Source organism: Trichoplusia ni, chromosome 6 (genome assembly GCF_003590095.1).
Source record: "Trichoplusia ni isolate ovarian cell line Hi5 chromosome 6, tn1, whole genome shotgun sequence".
Lineage (NCBI taxonomy): Eukaryota > Metazoa > Arthropoda > Insecta > Lepidoptera > Noctuidae > Trichoplusia > Trichoplusia ni.
The window spans coordinates 1,781,726-1,797,192 of NC_039483.1; the positions used below are offsets into that span (position 1 = coordinate 1,781,726).

General features: G+C 36.0%; 1 protein-coding gene across 5 annotated transcripts in view; it reads right to left on the reverse strand.

The window, feature by feature from the left end:
• LOC113494807 (aminopeptidase N-like) overlaps positions 1 to 10,209 on the reverse strand; it is a 38,236-nt gene extending 28,027 nt beyond the window's left edge. For 3 of the 5 annotated variants that reach the window (XM_026873284.1, XM_026873286.1, XM_026873282.1), the window contains exon 1: positions 2,352 to 2,544. The gene's annotated coding sequence lies outside the window, so the exon portion shown is untranslated. Of the gene's footprint in view, positions 1 to 2,351; positions 2,545 to 9,912 lie in introns of those variants that run through there. The other 2 variants (XM_026873283.1, XM_026873285.1) reach the window with 2 other exon arrangements.
• Between the last annotated feature and the right edge of the window lie 5,258 nt (positions 10,210 to 15,467).

Here is a 15,467-nt window from a genome sequence, read left to right on the forward strand (position 1 = left end):
TTGTTCTAAGTCGTTGAATGTTTGTCAAACCGGCGACACAAAGATTAAAATAGTTTAGCAATAGTGCAGGAGTCGCATAAAAACTTCTAAATGTAAATGTTCATTAGACCCTGGTAACAGACGGAAGAATAGACAACGGGGCTTTAGCGATGATATTCCGTTTTACCTTTTGAGTTACAGAACCCTAAACATCGGACACATGGCATACAAACAAGGACATTAGTATATCGTGTTTATTTCCCTTGCAAATTATCAACCGGATTGCGTATGCTTTATTTATAGGTATTCAAATATAAACTAAGTCACTCAGCAAATCTGTCATAACTGTATACCTAGGTATACAGTTAAGACAGATTTGCTGAGTGACTTAATTTTACAGCTGCTTGCAAGCTTAGTTGTCACCATGAATTAAATTACGCAACGGATTCGATATAGAAATTGATGGAACGCATATACATTGACTAGCTGTTGCCCGCGACTTCGTCCGCGTGGTTACAAAATATAGGTTCTGATATTTTATACCTGCACTGCTTTTCCACATTTTCCGTTGTATCTTCGCTCCTATCAGTCGCAGCGTGATGGTATATAGATTAAAGCCTTCCTCGACGAATGGTCTATTCAATACAAAAAGTTTTTTTTAATTTGAACCAGTAGTTCCTGAGATTAGTGCGTTCAAACATACAAACAAACAAACTCTTCAGCTTTATTATATTAGTATATAGAAGTATAGATATAGAAGCTCAATTTTTGATTGTTTGTATTTTTAACCGACTTCTGATGTAAGAAATGACGACCTCCTGTGGTCGAGTGGCGCACGCACCGGTTTCAAGGTGTCGCTAGCTCTGAGGTCCCGGGTTCGATCCCCGGTCGGGTCAATGTAAAAATGCACATTTCTACATTTTCTCAGGTCTGGGTGTTTGTGGTACCTTCGTTGTAACTGAATTCCAAAACACAAGTGCTTTAGCAACTTACTTTGGGTTCAGAACAATGTGTGTGATGTTGTCCGCATTTATTTATTTATTTATTATTTATTTATCTCCGTCCTTTACCCCGTCACTACACATCCCCTTTACTCGTCAGCTCTGCGCGCAGTCCCCTCTCCCAGCGCAGTCTTGTTTAAACTATCTCTTAAAATGCTATTTGAACTTATAACCACGACGGGTGAAAGTGCATTTGAACGTCCAAGCCAAACATTGCGACAACATAGAAAGGTGTTCGAGGACAAAGCGACTTTCGTTATGCAACTACACAACAGTTGCATTACTTAGTTCTAAAATTAACTTAGTGTCTTTCTGAAGGAATTTAACTGGAAAATAATTCGCGAAATTTAAGTGGCATACGCTTCATCTTTCAAAACCAATTTTTGAATTGAAAGTGTAAGTTAAGTTGGACCTGCCGCGGGTGCGATCCCCGCGTAGGACAAGCGTTTGTGTGATCCACGAATGCTTGTTCTGAGTCAGAGTGTCTTTGCGCATGAGGATTATAAAACCCCCAGCAACATAATGATTAAATTCCTTAACGGGAGTCGTTTAAAAAAAGCAATTACGAACGACGAATATGTTCATAAAGATCTCCATAAATAAAAATCAATTTATAATACCTATTAGTAATATATTGTTAGTTGACCAATAATGAGGACAGCTCATGTCAGTCAATTGACTAACTACCCCATCTTATTTCCTGAAGGCAACAGTACCAACATTAAGAGCATATTTTACGACAAACGTTAGCACGTTAACTAATCACACTATTGTTTGTTAAATGAGTTAACCGAGAGTTATTGACGCAGTTCTTGTATCACGTTGAACTGTAGATTGTTTTGAAGTCATCAATAATCGTCATTAATTTTAGTGCTGCTGTTGCTTTAATGCAGATAACATTAAAACGGCTTGACCAATTTAGATGTAATTTCGTATGGACGTAGCTGATATCCTGGAGTAACATTTTCCTTAGGGACTATCGCTGGATGACAATGTGTTGGAGCTAGAAGCGAGAGAAGGCGCGGGAAAAAGCTAGTTGTTTAAATTGAAAGCAATGTTATAAACGACTAGAAGTGCATGTGAACCGTTTGTGTGAACAAACATTGAAATAAGGTACATATTAGAAAAATATTATAGACATTTTGACCTAGACACTGATGTTGGAAAACAAGGTAAATATAATAAAAAATGTAAACAATACACTCATTTACACATAAACAACAGATTTTATATGAAATGCTTACTGATATTAGACGGCCATTCATACCATTGTTCGATAACAAAATATAAAACACTATCAAATATTCTCTCACAAAACTCAGCGGAAATTTAAAGAAATTAGTTTTTTAAAATAATAATTATTAAACATACCTAAAATACTAAAAATGTTCGTAAAACAACTAAAAGCATGTCAATTCCACATGATTTCCCGTTACACCGATTTCATGTCATAGCACCAAATATACTTATTTAAAACACACATAAAACGCGTTGATCTAAATTAATAATCAAATACAAAATTAAATCTCGCGTCAACACACAAAAACTGCCCAAACTTCAAATGTAACGGTGTCAGCTGACAGAAACCACAGACTAAATTATATTGGCAAGTTTTTTTTTAGGTCAATGTAAAACATACAGCTTGAAACGCCAAGAAGGTTGAATAGCTTTTACTGTAAACTAGCCGTTTCTGTTATCTGTTTAGTATGCAAGACTTGAAGAGAGAAAAACTGTTACAAATTAAATTTTATAAGTCTAGACGACTATCAATGACACAGTGTAAATACAGGGTGAACTAGACTAAAAGTAAAATTATTAAATTCGCGAAAAAGAGCAAATACTGAGTTAAGTAATATTGCGTCTTAGTCCTCTGAATATTTTAATAATAAGGTAAAGAATACAAAACGGTTATGTGTTTACGAAACCTAAGTTGTAGTTAAAAAAAATAAACTGCTGTGAATTTATATTTTTAGATACAACCAAATACAGGCCTATATTTATGATTACTCTATTTAATTAGCAAATGGGTCCCACTTTTAATTAATTTTTCCCAACTATGTTGGGGTCGGCTACCAATTTAAACGGTTTCAACTAAGTACCAGTGTTTTACAAGGAGCGACTGCCTATCTGACCTCCTCAAGCCAGTTACCTGGGCAACACGATACCCCTTGGTTAGACTGGTTGTCAGACTTTTCAAGCTTCTGACTACCTGTAACGACTGTCAAAGATGTAGGAATAACAGCCGGGCCCACAATTTAACGTGCCTTCCGAAACACGGAATTGTTTAAAATCCATTTTAGTATAATAATTGAAACAAAGTTATTGATGTAGGTTAGAAAATAGTGTCACCGTGTCTAGGTCAGATGTATCGATCTAAAAGTGATCGGTATTTTATTTAAATAGTTTATTGTTATAAAACAATCAAATGTATTGTGTCACGTTCACTTTGAAGGCGAAATACGATTTCAATACTGTTTTTCAGAAATCGCAAAGAATAAACCTTTGTTAGATACAAAGGCTGAATTATATTCACGTAATGTTATGATAATTGGCTGTCGTTATGCAAGATATAACCAAAAAAAAACTTTTTTTTAATATATTGGCTTTCTTTATGTGCACGAAGAATTGCAACACACCTCACACAAAAACGCGGCTGACATAGCTCAGGTTTAGATAGTAAGTCTGTATAGATACAAACCGCTTCCTCCCCCTAGGCAGTCAAGAAAATTCCTTTGCCTTACCAAAAAAAAAATAGTCACACAATAAGGCTTGGTTGAAACTTATTATAAAAGTCGCGCATGTGTACTTAGATTAAACTACGCTTACCGGGGCTTAAACGCGGTTTTAAGGCAAAGCCTTGAATTTTGAAAAAACTGCGTTATCCGCAAGAAATCCAAAAGTTCTTTTCATCTTTATCTATACTAATATATAAAGCTGAAGAGTTTGTTTGTTTGTTTGAACGCGTTAATCTGAGGAACTACTGGTCAGAATTTGAAAAAAATCTTTTTGTGTTAAATAGACCATTCATCGAGGAAGGTTATAGGCTATATATCATCACGCTGCGACTAATAGGAGCGGAGATGCAATGGAAAATGTGGAAAAAATAGGGCAGGTATGAATCATAACTTATATCTTCTAACCACGCGGACGAAGTCGCGGGCAACAGCTATCAATTATAATTATTATGCAATATCTTTAAGCTGACTCCGTTTAACACAAAATCGACCAAAAAATGTTATGGCGATTTCACACTCAATGCAAATTATGCTAATATATGCCTTGTTATTGTAAAGTTTGGGAGTTCAATGGCTGACCACATGTTGATCAGAATGCTAATATTTGCATGGTTTTGTGTGTCATAACCATAAATCCTTTACATAATGTGATAAATAAACTCTGAGCCATTAGTATTGCGATAGACATATTTAGGGTTCCGTAACTGAAGGGTCTAAAAGGACCGTTGACTGTCCGTCACTACGTTGTATTGCATAGCCCGTAGAAGCTAGAAAATACCTACTAGAAACAATACAGATGTATTTTTGTTCTGGACAACAAATACTTAAAAAGTAAGGGTAACGGTCATCACTGTTTGTTTATCTTTAGTCTACTTGTACAGAACCCTCAGTTCTCTCATTTGTAATAATACTAGCTGTTGCCAGCGACTTCGACCGACATATAAGAAGATATGAGCCAGGATATTTTTGTTTAATAGTTAATTTTAATTTTTGGTTTGATTTTTTAAGATTCATTCCAAGAATATGTGTGTAAAGTTTCATATAGATTGGTTGAGGAGTTTTCGCCTGAAAACGAAACTAACGTTCACCATTTTAATATTAAGTAGAGTTTTTATCGAATTGCCCCATTAGTCGATAGTTGAACCTTATCGACGGGCCTCAGTCTGCCATCGGCTACAGGCATCACTGCAATTTCCGACTGCACTGTCGCCACTCGCAGCCAATCGATCTGAGCTTTCACACAATTACCTAGATTGCGCGCAAAAACTGTAATTACTTGTAGTTCTGATAAATACTCGAGTATATTTAAGTACTTATGTGTTTCAACGGCGCCAGTTGAAGCTATGTTACTACTTTCATATATCGTAGCTCTTGGTCGGTTGAACTTCGCGAGCTAAACATCAAAATATTTCTTTAAAGAATCGCCCGATTTTAACACTCCTTTTGATTGGAGCAACATTTTATCGGGAATTGTATTTTTAAGCTGATGTCGACCACTTTGATCTCCAAAAGAAATAAAATGCGTTATAAAACATGCTTTAATCTCTTCGGTAACATGGAATAAAGAAAAATATAAATCAGTGTCGTGTTCAGACATGGCCACTACTGGGAAAGCCAATGACGAGGAAATGTCTTCGCCCAGCGTGAAATAAATAAATATATAGATGTACAGGACGTAAAAAAACACTGAGTATTTTATTTCGGCAATAACTTAGGACGAAGAAGCAGATTAAAAATAATATAAACTTAAAGCAAAAGAGGCTAGCACCGATTATTGGATAATCCTAAAATCAGGAAGCTCGTATTACACGTAGAGTTATCTTATATTATTTCTATGTATAAACCTCTACAAATGGCAGTAGTCTCTAAGTGCGCAAAGAGCCTAAGCTATACCTCGACTATTTTCATTATGATAACACTCAAATTCAAAAGGTCAACAAACAACACACCTGGTGATCCCCCTCGCACACGGACGTAAAACAATTTGTTGAATGATACGGTGTCGACCGGACGCTGCCTTCCGACAGCGGGCAGAGTCATGGGTAAACACTAGGTGCTAAGGATCACACATTTATTTAACCTGGCAAACAGTCGGGCTGTTTGAAAAAGACCTAGGGCTTGGACGTGTGCCTTCACTTGTTGATGCGGTAGTAAAATAGGGAAGTCGCTCTGTGCTGCGTAGAACTATGTCTTTTGAATTTAGAAGCAGTGGTGTTATTTGTCGATAGAGTGGTAGACCTTCAGGTAGAAAAATGTGGGTGATGTTGTTTTACTATCATGGAATGTCCCACTACTGGGCAAAGGCCTCCCCATTCTTCTTTCACTTTTCTCTCTCATGAGCTGCGAGTGACCAGTTCGGTAAGAACTAATACAAGTCATACCGCCTGGGTCTGCCTCGCTGACGTCAGTTTTGTGTCAGGGATGGCTCGGCGGTAATTTTTGCCCATTCATTAGTTGGCATACAACAATCTCGCTCAGCAAAACTTAATAGATAGCAAAAAAGGTTGATTAAATAAATAAACTATACCGAACCGAACTACTCATCAAGTGTTCAAAATGCCTTTACTTTTTCAACGTCCGAAATTACTCTACGAAAACCTATAACAACGGTATGCCATCATCAACGTATCCATTAACGAATCTGATATTATATCAAAACAATTATAACCGAAACAATTCATAAAATCGTTTGTTATTATTTACGTGAAACATGTAAATACGAACCGGTCGTATTATGACACGCGAGTGACCGTGGATTGTGACTTGAGTTAACATTTCTTTATTGTATAATACGAATTTATGTCAAGTTTATTCGAGATATACATACATACATACATATATATATATATAGTTATATTTATGTAACTGTAAAGGATGGTGGAGCACTTTGTTGACACTTGCCTCGATTAAAAATCACCTTTAGGTGTCCAAATCTGTGTGAATTGCGTCATTTAGGAAAAGTGTTATATTTTTCAAATTTTTAATTGAAATGAAAAGTTTTTTAGAAAACCGTTTTTGGCCTAGATATTATTAAATGTCACGGGCTTTCATAAATAAAAAAAGTCCCTGTTATAGAAATTATTTTGAGGTTAACCGAGTTCCTATTAATTAATTGGTTATACAAACGCATATATCTAAAAATAAACAAAACAAATTCGATAAATAATGACTCAATATTACTTTCAACACCCACTAACGGAACAACTTTGGTCTGGCAACCCTTTTAGCAAACAAAACTTCTGATCTTAAGCTCTATAATTAGCTCAGAGGTCAAGGTCAAGGTGAGCGACGAGTGCTAGACCTGAGGTCAGTGTGTGTACGCCCTTACGGCTTTCACACAAGTTGTCACGAGTCGCGAGTCGCACTCGTCGAGCTCAAGAGCTCTCGATGTGATGTGAGATTAGCGATGACAACACTGAAATATAGACGGTCATCAAGAGAAGTTTATTTGAATTAAGAATTTTAATGATTAGATGTATATGTTTTGAAGTTGTTTTTTTTTGAAGTTGTTTGGTTTGTTTGAAGTTGTCCGTTTTTTTTTTATGTGGGCTCCGAATAAATGGGTAAATTACATCAAACTACGTACATCGACAAATGGGTTCAAATAATCGGGTTTGAAATTACACTGAAAATTTCAGCCTGCTAGCTCTTCGGGAAATGCCTCAAAATTGAGTTGCAAAAATCCAACCGGAACGAAATCCCAACAAGAAAAGTGAGTGTATAAAAAGTGGGAAAATTAATTTGAGTATATTTTTACTAAGTTTAAGGGGTTTCGATGCTAGAATTAGAGGCCCTAGAACCCAATACATAAATTAACACCTAATACAAGAGAAGTAACTTGTTTAACCTAGTCTAATAAGTACGCAACGTCTTAGCTAATAGACGTCTGATGATAAATTACATTTACGATGAAGCTGAGTCCAGTATGGTAGTAATATAGTAATGTATCCAGTTGTTAGATCATCGGTGTTGCACAAGATACTGCACGGTTATACGCGAGGAGAGAGGATTAGGGCAAAGAGCATTAGGAAGTCTAACTATAGAAAGATCCTATCTAATGTTGATATCTGGGGAGAAAGGCTCTACGCCTTTAAATGCAATTTAATCTATACTAATATATAAAGCTGAAGAGTTTGTTTGTTTGTTTGTTTGAACGCGCTAATCTCAGGAACTACTGGTTCAAATTGAAAAATTAATTTTGTGTTGAATAGACCATTCGTCGAGGAAGGCTTTAGGATATAAACCATCACGCTGTGACTAATAGGAACTAAGATACAATGGAAAATGTGAAAAAAACCGGGCAGGTATACCTAAATCATAACTTATATCTTCTACCCACGGGGACGAAGTCGCGGGCAACAGCTAGTCTTTGATATTTATTAATATCTGGACATGCTTGCGTTGCGTAAAGTCCTAGAGATAGAAGTAATAGTCACAGCTGTGAAACAAAGCTAAGATTTTGCATTGCCAACGATATTTCAATACCGATACAATTTTTTCGTAAAAGTAATATTATTTACTAGTCGGCCCGCCCGCTATGAATCGAAAGTGATCTCATTGGAACATAAAAATGTGTTAAAAACGATCCTATGTGTTAATCTTGGTTATAAACTATCTGTGTACCAAGTTTCGTCTAAATCCGTTCAGTTGTTTTTGCGTGACAGAAGAACAAACATCCATACATACAGACTTTGGCGTTTGACACTTTAACAAGTGTATTCTACGGATTTGAAAAGACATTGTGCGTGCGGGGATTCGAATCTACGACCTTAGAGTTGGCAGCCCAACAGTCATATCAAACACCATCATAAAAAATCAGTATAACTTTTACAAAGATAAGTCTGGATAAAGAAACTATAACTTATCTTTACATAGCAGGTTATCATCAATATTCAATACCAATTATAAAATCATTTACTTTAAAATCAAATAGTTAGGTCAATGAATTATGACGCACTGTCCAGAACAATTTGACACAGAGTAATTACAGTACAAAGAAATTCATTGACGCAGACTTAATTCTTTGTACCCACTGACTCTATATTCAACTATTCCAACATTAAAAATATTCAGTCGCCTTCATACTTATGTAAAAATAAAAATCCGTACCTTTTAAACAATTCAGAAATTTAGAAATCCAAATCTATACTAATCTAGAAAGCTGAAGAGTTTGTTTGTTTGTTTGAACGCGCTAATGTCAGGAACTACTGGTTCAAATTGAAAAAATAGTTTTGTATTGAATGGACCATTCAACGAGGAAGGTTTTAGGCTATATACCATCACGCTGCGACTAATAAGAGGGAAGATACGATGGAAAATGTGAAAAAAACAGGGCAGGTATAAATCATAACTTAAATCTTCTAGCCACGCGGACGAAGTCGCGGGCAACAGCTAGTACTGAATAAACGGAGGTGCACGATATACGTTATACCTAACATCTTAATTGAAATTGGACTCGAACCCAAGACCGAAGTGGGAGCGATACATACAAGCTAACACTTCCGCTATCACCGGTACACAAACCATCAATCACTTCGTAATATCGAAATAAATACGTTCCTATCGATCCAGTTCCGGTGTATTCACACAAATAATGAACAGCGCGCGAGTCTGATTAAATAACTATTACTTAACTCGCCAAGGTATGAACCAGTTTCAGTGTTTATATAATTATATTTACTATCACATTTTGGCAAAAAACTTTTAAATCCACCTAGTTCAGTATTAAGCAGGTTTTACTCAATCAATAGATTACAAAAAACTTTTAATACTTTAACTTAGTTTTATTTGTGGTATGTGAATAATATTTGAAACATTTATGAATATACAATTTACCTTCACAAGTTTAAAATAACGCCAAATTAATTTCAACAATTTAACTTTTTTAAAAGCGATACTTCTAGTATTTTTTCCAAGTCAAATAACAGACGGCATAATTTAACACAAACATAAATATCCTAGTAGCTCGTCGAAGCCCTTACTAAAAGTTTCCACAAATATCGATCTAAATGTATGAATAAATAATTAAAAACATCAATCACTAGGAATCAATATTCAATTAACTTTCACAAAACACAATCAACGTAAAAATAACACACAAAAATGAATGGAAATGTGTAAAAATGTTTGTTAAATTTCAAGGTAGGTGTTGTGTTGAAACATTCGGTGTTCGATAGTTTACAGTAAGATGTACTCACGGTGTTGGCTGTTCCGCAGTCAGGCTGCGACTGCCGGCGTGTGCCCGAGCGGCGGCGGGCGCGGGCCCAAGCGGCGCGCCGTGGGGGTATTAGGATTTAGATGACACGACACGATGTGGGGACGACCGAGCTATTAACGTATCAAATTAAAGAAGTTGAGGTATTGGTTATAATATCGAAAATATGTTTTTATTTATTTATACCTCTTATACAATTCACGTACAATGGCGGGCTTAATGCCTGAGGCATTCTCTAACAGACAACCAAAGGCTGATGCAGAGATATCAAGAAGTAGGTGTGTCAGATATGTCACGACACAGAATATACTACGAAGTCACAGTTAATGTTCTAAACGGGCGGCAGTCATTTTTATTACGAGAATGAGGAACATAATTTATAACAGTCAATGTTCAAAAGGGGTGTAGACGTATCATAAAAATGCTTATTACTTAGTTTATCAAAAAATATATTATTATGTTAGGACCACGTTCTTATTTTTAGGATTGCTATTTTTAATAAAGCTGTTTACTACCATATAGCAGAAGGGACATTGAAAATAAAACCGAAAGACTGTTTAGCCAATTATTATGTTAAGAAACCACATGACCAAAAGAAGATTAAGCAGAGATGAATCCGCGAGACGCAGCTAGTCATGAATATTAGACAGTATTTTACGAATACAATTAGATCACCATTTTGAATTGATTTTGAAAGATTCTTTGTGCTTTGTTTTTCCAAAAAAAATATGATTGTTTACAACACCGAGTACGAGGTGAATGGGTGTGTAGCATCTGACACAGTGTGACGTCACTCAGGGCAAGCAACGCTTTTCTTAGGCATCATATAAAGTAACTTAAAGCAGGTTGGAGACCACTCAACTCTTGACTACAAAGACTTAATCGACAGATAGCCGAGTGGTTGAGGTCACCACGCTAAACCCACTTTGCGCGACGTGTCGCGGCTTCGATCCCCACGTAGGACAAGTGTTTGCGTGATCCACGAATGTTTGTGATGAGTCTGGATTTCTTTGTGCATATGAATTGTGGTTATGAACGTTATAGACTATGTGAAATAAAGCAAGAAACGTAAAAAAATGACTTTTTCAAAGATATCTGTACTTTCTTGATATTCTTAGACACCACTGAGAAACCCAGCAGTGGGACGTATATAAGTAGGCTGTAGGTTATATTATTATTAAATAGCTGAAGGGTACGTTAACATAGTTTAGGTAAACATTAGGATAACACTTATTAAAAGTGACTGAATATCATAAATAAATATAAGCATCAAGTGATTGCTACAAAAGGAATGAGCGTCATGATAGTTGCCATGGCAACGGGTGCAAACAGTGCGGTTCAAGGCTGCCCAAAGTTTTGTGCATTTGTCACTGTTTAGTTCGTGACCGACCCAAGATATTCCGAGCTAAAATATCGTTGTAATTAAGACACCGTATTTCCAAGTCGTTGAAGAACTATTTCTTGACATTCAGTACTCATGAACCTTGTCCAGTTTATTTATTATTCTTTTTTTAAACGTCTGCCGCCCCAAGGCATTTAATCCTTGTGCAGCCGGTGTTTTACAAAAAATCAAGTCTCATGTAAATCCCACAAACGCTTGTCATAAGCGGGAATCGAACCCAAGACACGTCGAGCACAGTGTTTGGCGTGGTGATCCTACTCGGCTATCAGTGCCGTCAAAAGTCAACAAGGTAATATAAACATTAAAAAACCCCAAAAAATAACCCACAACCAATTTTCTCATCAATTTCAGTCAGTTTATTTGTGACCCCGATCGTGTATTATTGCAGATATTCGGTTATTCTTTCCTACTTACACCCCCGCAACTTTTAGACGCCTTGAATCGATTTTTATCAAATATACCTAAGAAATACACAAATTCGACTTTAATAGAAAATGAATTATATTGAAATCGCTTAATCCGTTCGGGAGTTATGATGCTACAGAGTTTACAGACAGATAGACATACACGTCAAACTTCTAAACCCCCTCGTTTTGCGGTTTAAAATCTAGGTATTTCTTCTGACCCTTCACCTCTGCCAAAGCGAAAGGAAAAGACAGAGACTACACTTCAAAAGATAATCATAAAAAATCTCGAGATACAGGGAATAAACCTTTTACTCAACAACAACAAAGTATTACGAAAGAGAATGACGTCAATACAAATACATTAATACCTTTCAAAACAAAACAATATTTTATCAACGGTTATTACAAAGAATCAATTCCTATTATTTTAATCTCTGTCTTTTATGGCCTTGAGATGATGATGTCACAAAGCTCGAAGCTCAACGGTCAAGATTCCCTTTGACAGACTATCGCAAAAATATTTTGTATATATATGTTTGTTTGTGAATACTTCTCATCTGAGGAACTCATGGCAAAGCTATAACTGCATAAGTGTATCGATCACACATTAAGCTACGCTTGACGCGGTTGTTCCGTAGATGGGTGACTATCTTTATAATAACGAATTCCTCCGCATTTCGGAAGGCAAATTAAATTGTGGGCCCCGGCTGTTATTCATACATCTTTGACAGTCGTTACAGGTAGTCAGAAGCTAGAAAGTCCGACAACCAGTCAAACTACGGGGTATCCTGTTGCCCAGGTTACTGAGTTGTGGAGGTCAGATAATCCGTCGCTCCTTGTAAAACACTGGTAGGTACTTAGCTGAATCTAGTTAGACTGAAAGCCGACCCCAACATAGTCGGGAAAAGGCTAGGACAGTGAAGAATTCACATCTGAATGTCACTGCTACTGCCACATCTGTAGAAACCTTGAGACAATTTCAAGGGTTTACAGGTAAAATAAATATCAACTTTTGTGAACGTGGATGTTGACGAATATCTTCAAAATTCGTCAAGGACTCGCTTCAGAGTGATCCGGTAGAATGGGTCAAGTGTGTGTCGTTATATTAAACAAGATTCTAAGACGTTGGTACAATCAGGGCCTCGATTCTGCTATTTACAATGGCCGATGAATGAATAGCAATAGGATAAAATTTGAACTTATTCTATTCTGCATTTCTATTAAGCATTTTGCTAATACAATAATTGGAAGTTATGAATTGACCTTGAGTGTACCGTCCTGTACTAAATTTCCAATTATTAATACTTACCTTTAAAAAAAGCCAAATTTCATCCATTCATCGGCCATTGTAAATAGCAGAATTGGGGCTCTTAATGACGTTTTACAAGCGTCTTTAATAAAAAACTGGTAAGTATAAGAAGGTACTGTCTGCTATTTCAAAAACTATGAAAGACGCCCCGTCAGAGCCCCATTACTCCTATTTACAATGGCCGATGAATGGCAATTGAATTAAATTAACACTATTCCGTATTCGTATTCTCCTAAGCATTTTGTCAACACAATAATTGGAAATTCATTGTATTGACAGTGAGTGTCCCACCCCGTACGGTATTCCAATAAGTTTAGTAATTAGTTTTTCTATTTAGATTTTGCATTGCGTAACAGTCAAAATACGATTTTGAGTAATTTCCACAAATGTACGTACATTTTACCTATACTTAGTTGAGTTAGTACCAACATACAGAATTAAACAGACCCTCGGATTACAGTAGATATTTAAACCATTATGTCACTCTTAACAGGTTTTGTCTACAGTGCGGAACAGTTTGCAAATCTTAAATATAACTGACTCATACTTAAGAACTTAGTATGATGTCAATGGATACCACTTAAAAATAAAATCGGTCAAGTGCAAGTCGACCTCGCCGCACCGTGGGTTCCGTTCAAATACTCAAAAACGCTTCAAATAAATAAATCGGCTGGATGATACAAAAATTTGTGGGACCTCAAATTTTTGTGTTACATACAATACATACCAACAACTTCATGACCGTAACAGGCATTGCTTACCTTAATCTTTATTTTTAGTACTCGATGTTATAGAAGCAGTGCAGTGGAACAAAACATATTTTGTGAAAACTTCAGCTGTCTAGCTATCACAGTTTATGAGATACATCCTGATGACGGACGGAAGGACAAACACCGCCAGTAATAGGATTCCGTTTGTACCCTTTAGACACGGAATCCTAAAAACAGTTGAATAACTAACTACTTCTTTGTGTAGCTATTTATCTGTTATAGGATGTTTTTTTGCAAATAAAGCATACGATAAATCTTTGAGCGCGGATAAACTTGCATGGCTGACATTTCGTGTTGCTCAAGGGAATTCATGATATCCCTTAATTGGATCGATATTCTGTTGCCAAGCGTAAAAGTTTTCACTTAAGCACTCAATACTATTATGGACTCCAGACCTAACTGTCTGATGTATTTTTTTATAAACCACGACTCCCTCTACTCTATACAGACAAACCGCTAAACCGTTTTTGTGGGAGATTGTTTTATAAAAATATTGTATCCCTTTTCTATAATAATAAATAAATAAAATAAATAAACGTATAAATCACGTACACAAGATACCCAGACTCAGAACAAGCATTTGTAGATCACAACAAACTGATTGTCCTATGCAGGGATCGAACCCGCGACACGAAGCGCACAGTGGGTTTAGCTTGGTGACCTCAAGCACTCGGCCATACGTGCAATAAATTAGAGTTAATTAAAATAAATAAATAGGTACTACCTAGTCAAGAAGTTGCCTGAAATATTCCATCAGTAAAGTTTTCTTATCGTTTTGACTAACCTTTTTTAAGACCAACCAGACGAAATCTAAGGAGAAATGAGGAGTACGATACTTTTATCTATTACCTAGATATATGTATCACAATCGTAAGTAAAGCTGAAAGCTCTTTAAAATTGACCTTTATACCGCAGATTTCAAGGTCTATTTTTGTTATTTAATGTTACAACCGGCAGAGCAAAATGCAAATACGATTTACTGAATACTTTGTCAGAACTAACATACCTATACGTACTATAGAATTTTACAGACTATCTTGTAGTATTCTCGAGTAATAGTAAACTGTACTATTTGTTCCCATGCGGGACTCGAACCCGCATCTTCTGCGCAATTTAGGTCACGTCCATAAAGATCGTTAAAGGTTATTTACTATCTATATGGCAATAAATAGTAATATCGATAATTTTTATGCTGGCAACACCGCTGAGTCGACATAATTGTTGGCAATTATTTGTTTGTAAATTGGTCTGTAATATTTACTGCGATTACTACGAAACGGAGCCTATTGTACAGCAGTCGTTTGTGTTATTATGTAATTATCCAGTATAATCATGTAACATATATCCTTCGATAATTTCGCGTGTTTGCAATTTGACATGTATTAACATTAGATAATTATCGCATGGAAAGCAAGTAAAGCAAAGGCAAGGCGTGTTGAACAGACTAAAATCGCCGTATGTATTTTTTCATTCAACGAGGATATACTTACGCTGCTTTTCAAAGAAAAACTGCAAATGCCATATTTTCAGGATATGTACCTACTTAGTAACGAATCAGCTCACATAATAAATAATAATATCTATTTATTTCAGACTTATTTCATAATAGTCCATAGTTATGTATTTATATAAATTCTAAACAGGAAGCTA